The sequence below is a fragment of the Balaenoptera acutorostrata genome, chromosome X (assembly GCF_949987535.1).
Source record: "Balaenoptera acutorostrata chromosome X, mBalAcu1.1, whole genome shotgun sequence".
NCBI classification, from domain to species: domain Eukaryota; kingdom Metazoa; phylum Chordata; class Mammalia; order Artiodactyla; family Balaenopteridae; genus Balaenoptera; species Balaenoptera acutorostrata.
The window spans coordinates 59374606-59395862 of NC_080085.1; positions in this window are offsets into that span (position 1 = coordinate 59374606).

Consider the following 21257-nt stretch of genomic DNA (forward strand, 5'->3'; position numbering starts at 1 on the left):
TTGTGGAGCTGGAAGGCCAGGGCTCTTGGGACTTATTGCACGGATCCATTTTAAGCTCCCAGGAGTCCTCCCTGAGGCACCAGGGATGTGGATGGCCTGGCACCCTCTAGGCAGGGGCATGAGGGTGAGCTGAAGAACCCAAGAAAAGACTTGGCTCTACTGGGACCATCCTAAGTTGGGCCCTGCTGAGCCAGCGGCCCTTTGGCCACCTGGCATCAATCACTCTCGGAAATCCGGCCCGCCTGCCTGGCCTCCTGTCCTGCCCGGGCACGTCACAGTCCCACTGACACCCCAGCTGAGTCAGCCCCAGCCTGCCAGGGGACCCTCCTCGCCCATCTGCTGCCGGCCTCCTGTACAGCTGGCCGTTGGATCTGGGGGGCTGGGGCCTCAGCTGGTGCTTGTTAGGTTGACTCCCCCTTTGGGAGGCTGCTGAGGGGGAGACCAACCCCCACCCAGGACGGGGGTCATGGAGCCCAAACTGAAAGCAATTTAAGGGCATGGGGGGGACAGTAATTATAGGTTTTGTTTCCAGTGGTTAATTATCCAGCTGGCAAAGAGAAAGGAAAGAGGGAAAGCTGGGGGTGGGGGGAATAAGGAATTCGTGAAGGGATAGGGAAGGGCAGGAGGAGTTTGCCACGGGGGCCTTTTGATACAGGGGAAAAAGCCCTGTGCTGAGAGGCTGGAGCCCAGGGCCTGTCCCAGCTCTACCGTGACTTTTTGACCAGGTGCAAGCAGGTCCCTACCTCTTTGGGCCTCAACTTCCCTGTCTGGGTAATGAGGAGTGGGATTAGATTTCTTCAATTATTCAGAGAATATTTACTGAGCACCTACTATATGCCAGTCAGCAATCTGGGCACTAGGGTACAGTGATGAACAGGATAGTCAAGGTCCCTGCTCCCAGGGACCTCACATTCTAGACTGGCCTTTAAGTGCCTGATTAGTTCTTAAAGTTCTTGTGTGGTGATATGAGAGGCAGAATGGAGGATACACAGATTAAAAGCTTGGGTACTAAACTTAGCCTTCCATTTGTTCATTCATCCATCTTTTTTAAACAAGTGTTGAATGCCTGGCACCAATAAGTGGTAGCTGTTGCTTCTCTCACGAGGTGTGGAGTGGGCAGTTGGACTCTGGGGCTGGGCTTCCCAGGGATCCTTCTTGCTTTGCGAGTGGCCCCCAAGCCCTGGCTGTTCCCATCATCACTGACCAAAGCTGGCCTTTTACAGAGTTCCTAAACGTCCTCATCAGAAGTTATCTTGAGGCCTCAATCCCAGTCTGCCTCCCCCAGCCCCAGTCCCACCTGGGCTGGGGGCTGGGCAAAATATACCCATGATAAACACCTCCCAAAGCCAAAGTAGAAGAGGTGTGTGTCCTCAGCCCTTATCTACCCCTGTGGCCCCATGGGCTGGTCTCTCTCAGCCTCCACAGGAGCAGTGGGTAAAGACCTGGCTTCTGACCAGGGCCCTAGGGAGGAGCTCCAGGTGGCTCCTTTGCTTCCAGGGTACCAGGAGCAGCCAAGGAGACCGTGGAAGCCACCCTGCACCAGGGCCTTTCCACTGGCTGGATTCTGCGGGGAAGAGCCCTTGTTCTCGGGGGGACTGGCTGGTGGCCTCCCTTGCTGCCCTCATGCCTGTTCAGTAGAATCTGAGAGGTCAGAGGCCAGGAAATCGTAGAGCTAGGACTTCCCTGAGAGCTCCTTTCCAGATCAAACCCCTTATGGGGAAACTGAGACCCAGATACCGGAAGGGACTTAAAGGCACACAGGGAGTGCTGACAGAGCCACCTCTCTTTCCTCACAGGCCACAGCTGTGAGCCCTTTTTGCACACAGCTGCTTTGTTCTCCCAGAATCCCCAGGAGTTTGTGTGAGTGAACCTAACAAACATATATATATATACACACAGTATTTATATTGACAAACTATGTAAGTTTATACAAAGCAATTACCAAAAGGTCACATTATAAACCTGAGGAAAATATGGTCCTGGGAGGTTTAGGCCTGGTAAGAGCAGACCCGGAAAAGCAAATGCACTAATAGTTTGTCCCCCTCCCTGGGGGCCCCTCTCCTGTGGCACCTCACGCAGCTCTGAAGTCACTCCTCGACACGACAGCTTGGAGGTCTCTGTAGGGGCCAGACCCAGGATTGGGCATCTCGAGCTTGGGTCCCTAAAGATCTCAGGATTCTCCCTTTCCTGGGAACCCAAGGTGGTGGTCCAGCCTGCCTTGCACACCTCCAGGGCCTCCCTCCCTCCCTCCCCCACCCAGGCAGCGGGCCTTTCTGGACAGCCTGACAGTTAGCTGTCCTTGCCCTGTCTTCAGCCCCCCTGCACACACTAATAGCCATGGCAGTAACATGCTTTCACATGCAAATTGCTATGGAATTCTCAGCCCCTGCCGGTGCCCCAGCCCCCAACGCCTCCCCCTGGGCAGATTCAGAGAAGAGAATGGAATCTTTCAAGCTGTTAGGGCGTTTAGAGACCTTCTAGTCCAGCCCCCTAGTTGGATGGATGGGAAAACTGAGGCCCAGAGAAGGGAAGAAGGAACTGCCCAGAGTCACACAGAGAGTTTACCGGGACTGGCCCTCACCCAGGTCTTGTGACTTTCAGCCCATTGCCTCTTCACATTACCTCACAGCCTCCCAATCCCCCTTCTCCCACCCCACCCCCACACCCATCCAGGGCTGTTGATTGTGGGCTCTGGGACCCCTCCCTCTAGCACAGACACTCATCCAAGACACCCCTCAGTGGAGCCTGGGAGCGTGGAATCCAGAAAAGAAAAGGCCAGAGGTGTCCATGACTTAGGGGCACTGCCCAGGGAAGGGAGCCTTTCTCCTTTCAAAGAGGCAACAGGCAGGATTTGCTCGCTTCTCTCTCTGTGCACAGCCCCCTCCAGTCTCCCGATCCTGGCCAAACTGCTCTCATCCCCCACAGCAGTCCTGCCAAGCCATGCCAAGCCTTCTCCTGGGCTCTAGCCCCACAGATCTTCCCAGCTTTGTGTAACATCACTCTGCTGGAGTTGCCACCAGCAAAGCCTGGGCCCTGGGAGGCCCTGGGAGGCCCCAGGAACCCAGATCCCATCTGGGGTATGGAAAAACCTTCCTTCTCTTCAGTTCAGCTGAAACAAGATCGGAATTTTCTGAATTGAACTTTACAAGGAAATGAAAATAAACACCAAAGGGGGAAAAGAGACCAGTTTACAGAGCACAGGTGTCTGCTCCCAGCTCAGCTGAGGTCTTGCCACAGATGGGCCTGAGCTAGAAACTTCTGGGTTATCCTTCAGTTCTGCCTCTGCAGCATCTCTTGACTCTGCCCACTTCTGACCACCCCCAATGCCACCACTCCGGTTCTCCTGCCGGGACTATGGCAATCGCCTCCCAACTGCTCCCCCTGCCTCCATCTGTCCCTCTCTCTTGCAAAACAGCAGCCAAAGTGATTTTTCCCAGACTCCATCCTGATCTTGTCATCTCAGTTTCCATTTCACATTGTCAATCATCCCTCAACTCCTCATCATGGCAGTCAGGGCCCTGGGTGATCTGGCCCCTGCCCACCTCTTAAGTTTCTCACCTCAACCCCTCCACACCACATTCAACTTACACCCCAATCACACAAGCCTATTCACGGGTCCCTGACCAGCACAGGCACCCTTAAGCCTCTGAGTCTTTCGATTTGCACTTTCATCAGCCAGAAATGCCCATCCCCTGGCCCCTGGCCTGCAAACTCCTATGCATCCTTCATGGACACTTCTGACCCTCAAATCCAGGCAAAGTTGGTACTCTCTTCTCAGCTCTCGCAGTGCTTCTGCTTATACTATGTGCCTGTGTCTGTTTCCCCCAATAGCTTGGGAGTTTCTGGAGAGCAGGAGCTGTGCCTCACGCACCTCTGTGTCTTACCTAGAGTGGGGCCCAGAACAGACCCGAGCACAGAGCAATATCAATGAACCTTTGAAACATTTGTCCACTTGAATGGGCTTGGCTGGGCTGGAACATCATCCCAGGGCTCTGTCTCTGCCCTCTACCTGCTCACATTACTGTCCAGCCAATCGGCAGAGTCAACGCCTTATTATATTACCCTACAATAAAAGCAAACATTTATTGAGTACTTACTACGGGCCAGGCAACGTGCTCAAAACTTAGTCACATACATTGTTCCATGGACACCACAAGTCTCATGAGCCTCATAAGGGAGGTCCTTATCTGAGGTAGAACCACTATTAGCCCTGTTTTACAGAGGAGGAAATGGAGGCTCGGAGAGGGAAAGTACCTTGCCCATGGGCACACGGCTAGGAAGTTGTAGAGCACGGATTTGAAATCAAGAAGCCTGAATCCAGAGTCCAAACGCTTAGGTACTTTGCCACTTGAGGGGGTGAGGCGGTGGTGCCAGCATGGGGAGAGAGTGAGGCGGGGTCCTGTGGCCTGCACCCTTGATGTCAGGCACATGGCTTCAGGGGCTGTCTAATACGGCAGTTCAGAGCCCAGACTCTGGGATCAGGCTGCCAGGGTTTACATCCCAGCTTTACCACTTTCTAGCTATGAATTCTTGAGCAAGTCATTTAAACCCCTCTGTGCTCCTGGTTTCTTCTTCCATAAGATGGGGCTGAGCGGAGCAGCCATCTCATGAGACTGCAGTGAGAATGAAGTGAATGCACACACAGGAAGCCCTGAGAACAGGGCCCTGGGGATTGCTCAGTACATGGCATTGGTTAGCTTCTGAGTCCGGAGGCAGCCTTTCTTCCTGTCACCCAGCCAGAGGCGGCCAAGTCCACTCCAGGCTGGTCTCTGGGTGGCCACTTTAATCGGAGGCTCAGTGACCAGAGATTCTCTGGCCTCAGCCTCAGCCTCAGCCTCAGCCTGGGTCGGTATGGCCCCAGTGAAATTCCAGCAGTGGTGGGGGGCAGCCTCCTTGATTCCTGGAGCTGAACTGCCTGGGCTCTTTCCATGCTTTTTGTCTGGGGTCCCTGTGGTCAGGTGACCTTCAGAGCCAGGGCAGTTGTGCTGCCCCTCCTCTCCATTCTTTCCCTCATTCCCTGCATCTCAAGCTCAAGGCCCCAGGGCTTGGCTGGCCTGGCCTTGACTCCTGTAAGCCAAGGGGAGGAACACCCAGTCGGCTGTGCCCCCACAGGAGCTTAGAGTCAGAGTCGGAAGCCCTGCATTTGAGGCCTGACTCTGCCACTCATACTTGAATAAGTCATCTCTTCTCTTGAGGCCTGGGTTTCTTCTTCATTTATTGGGAATGGAATGACGTAAGCAAAACTGCTTTGTAAAAAGCAGCAAGTATACCTTGATGCAAAGAGCTACCACTTCCCATCAGAATGTGTGTTGCTTTGGGGCAGTGAACCTGGCACTCAGTAAAGAGCTGATAAACGCATGAGTAAGTGAGTGTCTCTCCCACCCAGAATCCATGCTCAACCCCAGCCAGGCTCCAGCAGCCAGAGGCCCAGATCCGAAGCAGAGACACTGGAGCTTCCAGGTACTGTTGGAAAGAAAGATGCTACACTAAATGGCTTCTTTCTACACTCATTAGGCTGGTGATGTTTAAGCTGGTACAGCCTTTCTGGAAGGCCACTTAGGTAACAATATATATGTATATATATAAACTATATATCACATATATTATATATGATATATATAATATATGATTTATTATATATAATATACAATATATATCATATATATAAAATTATATTTATGTGTGTGTGTATATATATATCTCAAGAATCTAAAATGGTACCCTTTTACTGGGTTCTTCACCTCTCAGTAACTCAGTTTCCTCATCTGTAAAATGGGGCTGCTGATACTACCAATGGTGTCGGGTCATTGAGAAGATGCCGTGAGATAAGACATGGAAACACTTAGCACAGGGCCCAGCACGTCATGACCGCTCAGTCAACACTATTATTACAATTACTATCTCCATGTGCGATAGTTACATGACTGCCTCTGTCATTACCATGATGTCTTGAAGGGTAAGGACTATGTTCTCTTTTTTTTTCTTTCTGAACCTCCAGGGCCTGGTACAGAGCTTGGCACATAGTAGGTGCTGAGTGAGTTTGGTGAAAAGAAATTTAGTCCAAAGTCCTCAACATCGGGAAGAGGCAGCCGAGGCCCAGGAGAGGGCAAGTCAAGATTTGGACCTAGAACTCAGGTCTTCTGTCTTCAAATTGTGGTCCCTTGGGGACCTGGGGGTACAGTTGAGGATCGGGGCAACCACCCGGATTCCTTGAGCTGAACTGCTTGGGCTGTTTCTGTACTTTGGGTCTGGGGTCCCTGTGGTCAGAGGATCTCCAGGGCTGGGGCAGTTGTGCTGCCCCTCCTCCCCATTCTTGCCCTCATTTCCTCCATCTCAAGCTCTAGCCTGGCCCAGCCAAACAGGAAGATTCATTAACCGTCTAAATATACAGAGCCCAGGGGCCATGTGCAGCCTGCAACAGAGCTGGGGTCCCAGCAGGGCCAGAGGCTGAGGCAGCGGTGCTGGCTGCTGCGGGCTGACTGGGAGGGGTCCTGGCGAGGGAGAAGCCCCAGGAACAGCTAATGTGATGATTGATGGGGAGGTGAGTGAAGCCAGGCCAGCGCCAGGCCCCAGATCCCTCAGTCTCTAGTGCCCTTCATAGCCACCTATCCCTGCACCCCCCTCTCCCCGCCCGCCAGGTCCAATCCTGGTCCCCACAACAGTTTTGGTACCATCCCCCTTCCTGCACTCCCCGACTCTTCAGTCTGGGTCCCTGAGCCTCAGAAGTATGGAGCCTAAGAGGTGGGCGACCAGGAGTGGGGGTGGGTTTCCCCAAGCTCCTGCCTGCTTATTATTGTAAGGGCTATTTCTCTAATCAAAACTCCCCAATTACCCAAGGGCCCCTCTGATTAATATTCCACGATAACAGGAACAGGTCACATCTGGCTGCAGGAGCTGGAATTCGACACTCCAGGAGCCCCATGATTGGTCTGCAGGAAGAATAATAAACTTCCTTTCTCCTGCCCCCCTTTCCCTTCCTTCCCACTCAGAGGCTCCCCTTTTCTTCCATCTCCCCTTCCCCAGACCCTGTCTGCCCCTCTCCATCCCCATCCAAGCTCCCTGCTTTGCCCTCTGCCCACCTCCCTAGTCTTGGTCAGCCTCCTGGCCATTACCATCCCCTGCTTTGCTAGGCTGGCTCTTTGGCCCAGGAACATTCTACGCTGAGATGCGGCAGGCTGAACAGGGAGGGCGATTTCTGAGGCATTGTGGGTTCTCTGAACGTATCACCTCATCAAATCCTCATTACCATCATCCTATGAGGAGGTGGTATTATCCCTGTTTTTTGATGGGCGTGGTATGTCTGAGAAGCCACAGGACTTGTCCAGCGTCACAGGCTTTAAGTGACAGCTCTGGGGTTTCAAACTCGGCTTTCTGCTTCCAAGGGTCCTCTTCTCTCCACCCCTCACCTTGATCTGCTGAGGACAGTGTCACTCCCTGGATGCTTGGACGGAGATGTGACCCACTGATAGGGCACAGTGTGATGGACTTTTAGGCAGAAATGAGCTGAGACCTTTTAGTTGAATCTCACAGTCCAGAGAGGAGAAAAGGTTTGCCCACATCCATATGGGAAAGTGGCAGTGAATATGGGACTTGGCCGCAGGTCTTCTAACCCTCAGATGGAAACCCCTTCCATTTGCCGTCTTGTGGACGGCTCCGAGTAAGAGCAGTTTCCCACCACAGCTACATGCAAGGGACTGCTGGATGCCACCCCCCTCTGACCTGACCCGCAGACACCCACACATGGCACAGCTGCTTGTGTTTGTTCAGTCTTCACCCGGGAGCCTGGGCAGAAAGAGCTCTCTGCCAGGAGCTGGGGTGGGGACGGCAGGGATAGGGGTTGGGGTCAATGCCGGGGGCCAGAAAGGATTTGCCTTCAGCCAGCCCTACCCTAGGGAAAGGTGTGTGGACCTCTGGCAGCTGCTTCCTCCTTTGCCACTGTGATTCTCAGTAGCCAGGAGGAGGGGCAGGCCCTTGGGTGTCAGGGACGCAATCCTCCCCCGTTCTCTGTCCCTCCTCCCAGCGGCGGGATGCAGGCTTGATCAGTGCCTGACAACAGTTTGGCTTTGCTGAGGAGGGGCAGGCCGGTGAAGTGTGTCCCCCTCCCCTCAGTCTGCCACTCCTCCCCCTCTCCCCTCTCTCCTAGATCCCCTGGCATGCACCTTCGCTCGAAGCTGTTCAGAAACGCCCTGGAGCCAACTTTCCAATTCATCACTGGGTAAACCGAGGGCCCTGGATAAGGAGACTAAGGCTTTGATTCAGTCAGTGGCCTCTGGCTCCAACAGCTCTTCCCATCGCCTCCATCTCCTGGCTGGACAGTACTGGCCAGAGGGCTAACATGTGGGGCTGCTCCATCTTCGCATCCCGCCCCATGGTGGGGTCTGAGACCCACTGTATTTTATAGGGAGTCATGAGGCTTCTGGGACACAACTACCTCAAGACTAATGGACGCCTAGACAGGACTTGTGAGATCTTGAGCCCTCCCTGTACAGCAGGGGCCCATGTCATCCCTCCGTCACTGCTATCTCCCTGTCGCTGTTCTTAGTGCCCTAGCCCCCCAGCCTCTCACTCAGGCCCCTGCTTCTGCCTCCTCCCTAGTCCCACATTGCCTTCATCCTCTACACTGAAGCCAGCCTGACCTTCAGTTCCAGATCCAGTTACAGAGCTTCTCTATGCCTCAGCTTCCTCCTCTGTAAGATGGGGATAAAAATCAGACCTATCTCGTGGGGTTGTGAGGAAGAGCTGAGAGCATGCACATAAAGCACATAGGACCATGCCTGGAGCAGAGGAAGCCCTCTGTCATCATCCAATCTGCTAATAATGAAAAAAGCTAACACCAAGTGAGGGGTTGCTGTGTGCCAGGCACTGTTCTAAGCATTTCACGTGTGAGAGTTTATTTAATCTCCAGTGCAGTTTTCCACGGTAAGTATTGCTACTTTCATTCCCATTTCACAGATGGATGTGCTGAGGCACACCGATGTTACGCAACTTGCCAAAGCTCTCATTTGCCAGTACCCTGTTGAGCAAGCATTTGAACCCATATAGTCTGACTCCAGAGTTTGACCTCACCCACTTGGCCATTTTGCCTCCCTAGAAACAGTCTGTGACTCCCCAGTACCTACAGGATAAAGTCTAAATTCCTTAAGCTGCCACTCGAGGCTCTCCCACCCCTCCTCCTCCTCACACTACAAATCACCTTGAGAATGGAACACCATGAGTATTCACCTGCTTCCAAGCCCTGGCTTAGGCAGTTTCCCCCACTTGGAATGACCTCTCCCCACAACAACCAAAAAACAAAACAAAACAAAACAAAACAAAAAATTCCCTGAATGTCCATACACACAAATCCCACCTCTCCAGGTGTTTAACTTATCTCCAAAGCCAATGGGTTCAAAGTAAGCACCTGGAGGGGTGGGGTTTGTGTGTGTATGTGCGGGGTGGAGTGGGAGGGGAGAAGGTTTAGAGGGACATTTCAGGTCTGACCACCCTCATGAGGCTAAATGGGGCCTTAGAGGTGCCCTGAGCCACTGGTCCTTAACCATTTCACCATCTAGGACTGTCCTTTTGAATTATTCCTCCCCACTCCTCTCTTCCCCCGGTGCTCAATCTGAAGGCTTTGAAAGACCTTGTCTACCAAACACTCTGCATTTAAAAAATATACAACAGAACCAGCAGGGAAGGCTGGTCTCCTGGGAAATCAGATATCACATTTGAGAGGTGTATGGATTTTACCTTCTCTCCTGACCCCGCTTTTTCTGAACCTGAGTTTGAATGACTCGATGCGACTTCTGGGCAAACCAGATGCCGGGGCTCGGCACCCTGCAAATGAGAACAGAAAGATCAGTCTTTTTCTCTCTGCTGTTGGTATGGTTTTATTGTCATGGCCTAGGACTGACTGCAACAGACAATTGATCCTACTGTCCAATTATTGTCAGAAAGCAGGCCGAAAGATCAACTACCCGAAAACCCAGATCATCAGCATTGGCAGACAGCCCCTGGCATCCAATTGGTTTCTCTCCAACAATGTAATACAACAGGTCAAATCATTCAGTTACCTGGGGGTGCAATTTGCAACTAATTCATCTTGGAGGGTTCACCAGGAAGCTATATTGCCTAAATTAGATGTTCTCAGGGTGTTTTATTGAGAGTTTTTAAATGGCCACAGAGGCAATTGGTAACGCCTGCTTTGAAAACGTTCCAGACACAGATGGCCGCAGGTCTGGCTCCATGGCGGAGGACTTTGCACATTGGAGGGGAGTCAGAACTGTTTTCAGGGGAACGCTGCCCTCACCCATAGGAACCTTCTGGGCCTTTCTGTGAGAATCGCTCTTAGGCCCTCTTGATCCATCTAAGCCCTCCCATCTGCCGGGCTCTGTGAACAAGCATGGGGCTCTGCCCAGCATCAGCGACTCACCACTGTGGCACTCTGGGATCCCTCCAGATAACTCAGCCTTGAAGCCCCTGATGCCCCAGCCTTATCAAGAGCTCATTCCGGAGAACTAATATTTATGGTGGGCTGTCTACAGAGCAGACTGTCCACCTATCTCCTGGAGTCTTTTATTATCCTTAGCTTAATGCAGCTCATCAGAGGGCTGGGTATTGGGAGAGCAACACTGTGGTCTTTCCGGAGGGAGGAGAGTATAGTGATTATGAATTTGGTTCTGGTAACGGACAGACCTGGGTTTGCGTCCAGCCCTACCACTTCCCGCCTGTGTGTCCTCGGGCAAGTGATTTCACCTGACGCTCAGTTTCCTCATCTGTAAAGTGGGGATAATAACAATGCTCACCTCCTGAGTTGATTTGGGGGGGGGGGGATTCTATGCCTGGCACATAGTAAATCGTGGCTATTATTGTTTATTTTTATTCTTGGAGAATTGCCCCGGGTCCTCATAACAGGTAGCTGGAGGGAGCATTGTGAGAAAGTCAGCCTGGTCCTCGTTGGCTTCAGGGATGTTGTTGAGGACACAGGGTGGTCGCTTCTCCCAGGGTCCTCTTTGTGAAGGGCCAAGGGAAGGATGTGATTTCTTTTCTGACCAGGAAAAGCCATTCTTCCCTGGAACACTTGGTTCATTTTTATGTTACAGATGCTGTGAAGCTTATAGTTGATGATGTTTCCCTCTTTTATGTGGCTACCAGGGGAGCTGAGAGCCAAATGCAGACTCTAGTAACTATAGAAGTTTAGAGAAGGCATTTTGTGTGTGTGTTAATCTTACTTCTGGCTTTATTATTTTCCTGCCTCATTTTTCTTTATCTTGATTTCTCTCAAGTACACATTTTATCATTTTCTGTTTTATGGCATTTGTTCAGCTGTCCCAAATTCTTTGATGAATAACTTGTGATATAAATTACTGTTGTAAGAGGCATCATCATTTAGTGAATGTTTTCTGTTACCAGTGCTTACCAAGAATTAGCTTACTTGATCTCACAATCACCCTATAAGAAAGGGACCATTATTATCATCTCTCTTTTACAGATGAGAGAACTGAGTTTCAGAAGGGCTACGTTACTCACTCTAGGTCATACAGCTTCGTAGACCTGGGAAGGAACCTCTACCATCCGAGTCCGGATCTATACCTTCACTCCACTGTGCGCCTCTCTCTGATAGATAGGCAGGTATCTAGGGGATATATATATATATATATGACAGATTAGATAAATAGATATAGGCAGGTAAGATAGGCATAGGTGGCAGATGGATAGTGAGATGAAAGATATGATTGGTTTTTCCATAAGATAACCAGGGTTGCCTCATGGAGGTGATATAATTCTAGCCCAAGGCAAAAAGAACTTGATGTCTTAGCCTGAGCAATCCTACCATAAGGAAATGTTCATTTTCCCTTAGGGCTTTTGAAAATTGAGATACTCATGGCTGTTCATTAATGCCTTTGCAGACCCCTCTTCATTCATGCGTGCATCCTTCGTGCAGCTACTCTGTGGCTGGGCACTGGGGACACAGAGATAACTAAGGCACAATGGGTCCCCACCCTCAAGGGGCTCCTGACTCACTGAGTGAGACATACATGAAGACTAGAAATCACGGGTACAGATCCTGGAGCCCAGGCCTCTCCAGGGTGTTTGGGAAGTACAGAGGCAGCCAGGGGTGGGAAGCAGGAGGTCAGTGAGAGTCAGGAAATGATTTAAGTCATCATCTCATTGAGAAATGCTTCCAAGATGAGGAGTTGAGCTAGGGGTAGAGGATGATTAAGAGTTTGCTAGGCTGTAGAGGTGCCAGAGGGCAGACAGAATCACATGGGCAAAGGCACAAAGGCAGGTGAGACCAGGGCACTTTGGAGAAGCTGCAAATAATCTATTCTGGTTGGAAGGCAGAGGTATGTCAGGTGGCCTAAGAGATGAAGCTGGAGGGGTCAGAAGGCCAAATCATGAAGGGTCAAGGTGTTTGGAGTTCACCTCAGGACTGATGAGGAGTCCTGGAAAGGTTGGAAGCAGGGGAGGGACCTGATCAGCTTGGTGTTCTGGAAAGTCATCCACATCCTCAGAGCAGTGTGGGGGGCCAAGACCAGGAGACCAGCTAAGACTCAATTTCCACTGCCCCATTCTGGGCCACTACTCAGAATGTGCTGCTCTCTCAGCCAATATTTATTGAGCACCTATTAAGTTCCGAGCACTGTTGTAAGCCCTGGAGGTATCTCAACAAACAACATAGACAAAGCTCCCTGCCCTTGGAGACACACAATAAACACTAGACATAGGGCTTCCCTGGTGGCGCAGTGGTTGAGAATCTGCCTGCCAATGCAGGGGACACGGGTTCGAGCCCTGGTCTGGGGGGATCCCACATGCCGCGGAGCGACTGGACCCGTGAGCCACAATTACTGAGCCTGCGCGTCTGGAGCCTGTGCTCCGCAACAAGAGAGGCCGCGATAGTGAGAGGCCCGCGCACCGCGATGAAGAGTGGTCCCCGCTTGCCACAACTAGAGAGGGCCCTCGCACAGAAGCGAAGACCCAACACAGCCATAAATAAATAAATAAATAAATAAAATTAAAAGCAGAAATAACATATTAGTATCAAAAAAAACACTAGACATAATAAATAAGTAATTTATATATTATGTTAGAAGGTGATTTGAGCTACAGAAGAAGAGAAAATAGAGCACAATTAGGAGGGTCAGGATTGTCAGGGTGGGGCTGGCTTGAGACCTTACTGAGAATGTGACATTTCACTAAAAACGTGAAGACAGAAAGCAGAGGTTACATGGGGATTCTTCCCGTGTCTGATTCCCACAGGCTTTCATAGCCCAGGCCAGTGGACTTGGGCTTTAGCAGTCCTGGGTTCAAATCCTGGTACCTTGGGCAGGAAACCACCTCTCGGAGCCTCCATTTTCTCCTGTGCTCCTTGCCTCCTGCGGCCATGGTGAGATGACGGGCACAACAGTGTTGTTTGTAGTCTGACAGGCAGGGCCCAGAGTTAAAGGGGTTATCACGAATCTTCTCTCTGGCATCCCTTCCCAGGCCTCTGGCAGCCCTAAGGCTCTTTGCGCCTGAGAAGCCAGTGGAAGAGATGGCTGTGGGAGAGTTGCTGACAGTCTCCTGCTCCGGGGAGGGCGAGCAGCTTCTCTCAGCTCCAGAAAGGCTGAAACTGGGCCATGGGCTGGGCCTGTGGCATTGCGGCTGTTGCCTCTGCCATGCACCACTGGGCATGAACCCACCATGTGGCAGAGCTGGAAGAAAGCCCTGACAAATGATCCAGCTTAGCCCCTGTGGGACAGATGGGGATGCTGAGGCCAGAGAGGGCAAAGGGATTGACTCACGGGCACACAGGGAGTGACTTAGAAACACCTGGGGTCTAGGTCTCCTGGCTTCCAAGTGGGTTGTGGTGGAGCCAGGAGGCTGCTTTGACCCGAGTGAGTTTGTTCATGGTTATGGACTGCCCTGGATTTTTTGTTTTGCTACTGAGGCTTCCTTCGGGGGCTTGGAGCCCACTGCTAAAAATAGCTAACATTTAACATTCTTCCAAGAGATTTCCATTTGTTATCTCATTGAGTCTCTCAACAACCCTATGAAGCATTCTTATTACCCCTCTTTTTATTGATGAGACTGAAGCACAGCCAGGTTAAATGATTTGTCCAAGGTCACACTTTAGGAAGCAGGGGAGCTGGCTGATTTTGGCAGTTTTGTTCAGTCTTTGTTATTTAGCCATTAGGTTATACGGGTGTGAGATGAGTGTGTGTACATTGTGGTTGTATGTGTGAATAGGTTTGACTGTGTGTTGGGAGGGGTTCCTGGCTAACTCTTGATTGCTCATTCATGCTCTGCACAGGGGCTGCCTGGGGAACAGGGCAAGCTAGCTAAGTGATTTCTCCCTGGCCGGCCCCTGTGGGAGCTGGAGGGGGGTGCCTGTGGTTCACAGGAACTGTGACCTAGAGCAACACACACAGCGAGGACGTGCACAGATAGCATTTGCACGTGACACCCTCTGCACATGGATCTCCAACTGTGGTCTCAGGACCAGCAACCTCAGCGTCACCTGGGAACTCGTCAGAAATGCAAATTCCTGGGCCCCACCCCAGTTCTACTGAATCACTCAGGGTGGGGCCCAGCAATCTGTGTTTTAACAAGCCCTCCAGGTGATTCTGATGCACATTCAAGTGTGAGCATTAGGACAGACGGGAGGGGCCCAAAGCATGCTGGGATGCCTGTTTCCGTGTACATGTATGCATGTGCTCAGGGCACAGCAATTTACAGTCTGCAGAGGACTTTCTCACCCATAACCTCCTCTGATCCTCTCAACGATGGAGATCCCGCCCACCTCCCAGATGAGTAAACTGACATCCAGGGAGGTTAGTTCATACAGCAGCCAGTCCCTGACAGAGGGCCAAGCCTGGCGGTCTTATCCCCATGCCCAGTGCCTACCTTAGATCCTCCCACCCCTACCCCCCTGTGTTGGTCTAGGGCTCCCCCTGCCCACAGCAGCCTCTCAGAGGAAAGAGGGAATAGAGAGATGGCCGTTCTTGGCTTCCTGCCCATCTCGCCCCACCCCCTCTCCCTCCAGTCTGCAGCACCTGTAGAACAAGTTCCTTCTTCCCCAGGTGAGTTCACCTGGCAAGGAAGGAGAGAGGTGTCCACGGAAGGAGAAGACGCTCCAGGGACCCAACGGCTGATTTCTAGGAGATACCTAGAGGGGGATCTGGGGCAGCAGAAGTCCCTGCCTTCCCCCAACTCCCGCACTGTGTGGGGAGACAGATATAGAAGTGACAATGCCTCGCAAGTCTCCAAAGCAGACTTTTCCATCCACAGCGATAACATTTATTGAACATTTACTATATGCCAGGCACTTTACATGTAAGATGTCAAGATGTCATTGAGGAAGGTGTGGCCCCATTCTGTAGAAAATCAGGCCCAGGAAGTTTAGGTAAATTGCTTCTAGGTGGCAGAGCCAGGCAGACTGATCCCTGAGCACACTTTCTTAACAACACTCCCCTGTCTCGTGTGGTCCTTGTAATAGCCCTGGAAATGAGCCTGGATGGGTCATTTCTCCCCATTTCACAGAAAAGGAAGCTGTGGCTCAGAGAGGGGGAGTGGTTGGCTCACAGGGTATGAAGCTCGAAAGTGTACTGTCTGCTTCCTCATTGCAGACCTGAGACCAGGAGACCTTCGAGGATTTGCTAGCATGTCAGAGACAAACTTGTCAAACAACTTTGCGGTGACAACGGCAAATTAGTTGAAATTATAAACTGGTTGAAAAGAAATATTTCCAGTCACTGGTTTTCCATGTAATAGTAATTTCCAGGCACTATGGGGAAGTTTTTTGTAGTCTTTGAGCATGTTTGCCTGTTTTCTGGAATTTCCCACTTTTATCTTGGGGGAGAATAATTTGGGAATTCATTTTCAACTCGTCTTCCTGCTCTGTTTGTTCAGAAGTATTTCCCTGAACTTTGAAATCTTACTTCTGATTCTAAGTAAATTGCCCCCAAAAGCAAACAAGTTGAAACTGAAATGTTTCCATCTGCTGCTTCCAGCTTCCCTAAGTTTGTGCAACTGAGGATGAATATATAACCTTTAAATGCAATATAATCTGCTTTTCAAGTGATCTGCCTTTAAGTTTTTCAAATAAGTGTTTTTGCCAGTAACGCCAACTTTCTCTGCAGCCCATATTCTCACCAATTTCAATGTCCACCCCTTTTCAGTGTAAGCAGCTTTCGCTTACTATCTTCTCGACTGTTCTGTGGTAACCATTTGCTCCCATTGGGAATGCTGCTCGCTGTCAGAATTGAAGTGCTATGTGGTTTCTGGGACAGGGACAGGCTTAGGCTGAGCCTTGTTTGTGTAATGGTGCTTGAAAGTATTGGCAAGGAAAATTCCAGTGGACCTAATGTCCACACGCATGGCGCACCAGGTGGGGTGTGAGGTGAAGGAGGCCTCTGAAGCCCTTGGAAGGAATCAGGGCACATGGTTCATTGCAGCCCACATACTGCAGCCTCAGTGTTGGTCTATGTTGTCCGAGCCACTTGGTGCTTCCGACACGGGCCCTCCCTCAAAAACTGGTTTGGGCCCCTCTCCTGGGTGGCAGCAGTATAGATTCCAGGCTCAGAGTAGTTGCTCCAGTGGCCCTGCACACACTGATCCTTGCAACAAAATGAGATAACGTCCCCAATGCAGCTGGCCAGGAAGAATAGGAGTTTAAATGAGCCAGAGATAACACCCCACGAATAAAAACCAAACTCCTCCCCTCAGCATGGACAATACACTAAAAATGCTTAACGTTGTCAAAAAATTTGTTAAAACATCTCCCAGTAAGTCAAAATGATCAATACGTGGAAAACCAGTGACTAGGAGTATGAATTTTTCTCTACTTTATCATTTAGAGCCAGCCTTTTTTTCATTTCACTTGGAACCAGACCAGATGGGTTGGAAAAAAGGTCCTCATCTCCTTCTCCCTGGAGTTGCCCAGAGCTCCGCTGGGTCCATGGTTGAATTGAATTCAGCTGGGCCTCATGTCGCCTTTGTCCACACACATTCACCACAATATCCATACTGAATCAGAATTCAGAGAATTCTGAATTCTCACAGCTGCGTGTGGACCAACTGAAGTCAAATCAACCCTATAGCTGTTATGGATTCAAAGTAGACGTCTTCTTCTTTCAGAGGTTTGCCAAAGTTTTCCAAAGTTTCCAAATTTCCTACAATGACCATGCATTATTTTTGAAATCCCACAATAAAAAGTATGAAAGTACATACTCTAAATGCAGAACCAAACTTACATACCTGACACTGTGATAGGCACTTTGTGGTTGGGATTGTGGGTCCCTGTCCTGAGCTGTCTGGTCCTACTCGGGGCTTACTCTCCCGGCTAGTAACTGGGCTTCTCCCATCCCTCCCCTTTCCACACTGGCTATATCTGCCAAGAGAGCCAGGGGCCTTGGGTCTCCATCACCGGAAGAGTAAAGTGATTAGTCTAAGGGGACACATAGTAAATTGAGGCTAGGTTGGGATAAGACAGCAAAATCGAAGATGGTGGGAGTAATTATTCAGCACAGGTTTTCTGACTGCCAACTATGTGTCGGCTGTGGGGAGTGCTCAAGAAGGCAGAATTCTACCCTTTGAGAGGCAGTATGATGTGTGGCTCAACTGTTTAGTGGCCATGCAACTTTGAATGTCAACCCTTAAGCTCCTAGAGACTCAGCCTCATCATCTGTGAGATGTGGACATTGATTATCACACCATTACCATAAGTACGTATCTAGGGCTTACTGAGTGTTAGATATGTATGTGCACTTGACATATGAGATCTCATTGCATCTCCGTAGCAACCCTGCAAGGCAGGTACTCCTTCCCCCATTTGACATGTGGGGAAACTGAGGCTCAGAGAGATTAAGTGATTGGCCAAGCATCACACAGCAAGCAAACAATGTCAGCATTTGAAGCCAGGCAGGCTGACTCTGGAGTCTTTGCTCTTTATCACTCTGTTTTACTGTCTCCCATAACTGAGCTGGTGTCATGAGTCAATGGGGCATCTGTACATCAAATGTGCCCATAGGCCCCAGGGCAGAACAAAGGGGTGGTTATAGCACCCCACTTCATTGCCCTGGCATGCAGTAGGTGTTCAACATGAGCTGGTCCACTTCCCTTGAAGATCTCCCAGCCCAAGGTGGGGAGGAGAGGGAAAAGGGCAGAGTTGTGTCCCACCCAGGAAAGTATTCCCACCCCAGAAACTAATCTCTTCTGCTTCCTGCTTCCCTGACCCTCAGGCAGGCCTAGAGCCCCCTTTCTCCCTCCTCCCACCCCGACTCCAGGGCAGACCTCTTCTGCCCCCTCCCCATGGTCTGTCTGGGCCAGTCTGTCTCCCCGACCCCAGCAAAGCATTAAAAATTGAAAGCTCCTTTGAAGAGAAAACAGTTTACAGTTTAATAAAAGCTCCATCCATTTTTCATGAGAAGATCAGGAGAAGGATGGTGAAGAGAGGAGAGTCAGGATGGGAGAGACATGGTGTGGGGGGCAGGGAGGGCAGTGAGGGGCTTAGGGAATCCCTGGTTGGGGCTCAGTAGAGCAGGGGCCAGGAAGTGCAACCTACCCTTTACCTGCAGCTCTGCTGGCCGCAATGGCCTCTTTTCCACTTCCTCTTAGCGGGATCCACGCTAGGCCTGTTGATACTGGGAAGTATGGCTTCCTCCTTGAGGGAACCTCCTGCCTTCTCTTTGGGGAAGGCCTCTGGGCTGCATTCTCTCAGGAAGGGGAGCGCAAGATGACCTCTGGCTTGGAGGGGTCTTCCTCCACAACTGAGCAGCCTCCCAGGTTTGGCACGAGGAGGCCGGTCTCTTGAACCCTGGCCACATGTTTGGACCCCAGAGGACCGGGTGGGGCAGGGCCAGGCCAGAACACCAGGCTGGGCACTGGGCAGGGAGCTGAGTTTCGGGAATAAGTCCAACACAGAGGTTGGGGTATGGGGGGCTCGGGGGAGTTAGGTCCAAACACTGGCTCATTTTCTTTGGACCCTAGAACCTTTTCCAACCACAAGAGACACACTTATACCCGCAGGTATACACAATTATACCTGCCCAGCCTCTACGTTTTCTTATCTCTTCCACCTCAACAAAGATGGGTCCACCCAGGAAAGAAACTTCACAGACTGGCCCTGGCAGGAGAGGTGTATACCTAGGTCTACTTGAATGTATGTCTATCTTTGGTACAAGCCTGTGTGTGTGCATGGTTATCTACACATGCCAGTATGTGTGTATAGTGACATAGGCGTGAGTGTGCGTAACCAGGGGAGTGTGTGTACCTGTGAGTGTGTGTGCGCAAGGATGTGGGCTGGTGCCCATGTGTGAGGACTTGTTCCTACTGCTCTCTGCTTCTGAGCAGAAATGTGCCCTCCTGGAGCACATGCTGGAGGGCAGGTGAGACAGGTAAGGTGAGTGAGAGGGTGATGGGAAGAGTGGAAAAGAGAGTGGGCCCTAGAGAATTGAGCAGGCCTGGGGGTCTGTGCCCTGGGAACTGAGAAGGGGGTTGTTTTATTAGCGCCCAAATCAGGAGGGCAGTGGGGTGTGTGTGTTTGTATAGGGGCAAGGGCTTCTGCTTCATCAGCAGGATCAAGGAGGGCTTCAGAAGAAGTTCCTTGAATGATGGTGGGAAAGGAGGCTGAGGGTTGCCCTCATGGTGACTCTTCAGGTTTTTCAATCAAAAGCCCAGGCCAGTTTTTGGCAGAGCTTCCTCCCCACGCCTCTCCAGCTCAGGAGGAGTCGGATGCCTGGGTTCCGGCCTCCAGATAGCGGAGTGGGGAGTGAGGTCTTGGCTCCGGGAGACGATTCAGGACCAGTGTGGAGTATCCTGGCTGGGCCTTCCTCTGGGTTTGCTCCAGACATGTGTCCACCTAGCCGTTCTTCCATCCATCTATCCCACATACATTCACTAAGCCGTGACTCTCACGCCAAGCATTTTATCAGGACACCGAACAGGCAGATATGTCCCTGGCCTCCAAGACTACCGAACCGAGTGCATTCTTGGCTGTTCTTCAACAGGCCAGGTAGCTGGGAGGCACAGAGCCTGACGTCCATTCACCATGTGACCTTCGCAAATCGCTCTCCCTGCCAGGTCCTCCGTTTTCCCATTTGTCCTGGGACTTTCTGCCCTAAGATGAGCTCAGAGGGCCTTTCCTGCTTCAGTGACTGTTGTCCCCAATTCCTGGGGACATTTCCCCCTTGGTTAACGGCTGTGGGTAACCTTAGGCAATTGATGGCATCTCTTTAAGCTCGGTTCCCTCAACTGTAAAACAAGCATAATAAAACTACCTTGCTCATAAGATCTTTGGGGGCATTAACTGTGGGTGCTCATGTATGCAAAAGTCCTGGCACAGAGCCTGTGGGCCTAGAATAGCATGAGACCATTGGGCTAGGGCTGGTGGTGGCATCCCCGAAAGTGTCCCTAGTCTCAGGACCAGTCTTAGCTCCCCCTGCACATTCGGGCAGGGGTGTGAGTTAAGGTGGTAGGCATGGGGATTGGTGAAGGTACTGGTCTGGGACTTGGAAATCTGACAAGGGAGTCAGGGAGAAAGGCTACACCAGATATGCGTTCCACTTGTCCTGGTCACCTGAGCCAACTCTGCCCATAGGCCCCGGGGCAGAACAAAGGGGTGGTTTTAGCACCCCACTTCATTGCCCAGCACCGCCCCCAACCGTCATCCCTTAAATGTAAATGCCAGAGCTGGAGAACTGCTGGCTGGCATTGCCCTTGGTGGTTAAAGCCTGGCAGGACAAGGAAACGAAGGGATACACAGGAGGCTGTTGGCCACGAGCTTGAGCCCCCTTTCCCCACTTCCCCCTTCCCAACTGCCCTCTTCCCCTCCTCCTCCTGATTCTAACCAGCCCATTCCCCAGGGGACCACACTCCAGTAATTTTCTCTCTGTTGCTGGCTCCCTGCCCTCAGCCTGCAAATATGTTCCAGTTTTCCCCTGAAAAAATCCTCTCCTCCATGCTCCTCAAGCTCCCGCCCTCCCGCTTGCCTCCTCTTTCACAACTGAGCATCCACGCTCACTGTCCTCTGGCCTGGCTTGCCTTACATTCCCTTCTCACTGCAAAAGCCGAGGAAGTCTGGGTGACTAAAGGTCATCTCCTCCCCCCTTGGGGTTGGACAACACCCCCTTGCTGGTTTGGACACGGTTGTCTGGCCCCTCCTTACTGGGCTTCTTCAGAACTGCCCTCTGTGTCCTCCTTTCTCTCTGCTAGACCTTCTCAGACTTCTCCCTCTTCTTACCCACCACCTCACATCTTCTGAGTGATTATTCTAAGAGCTTTGTCACGTTGGAGGGCTC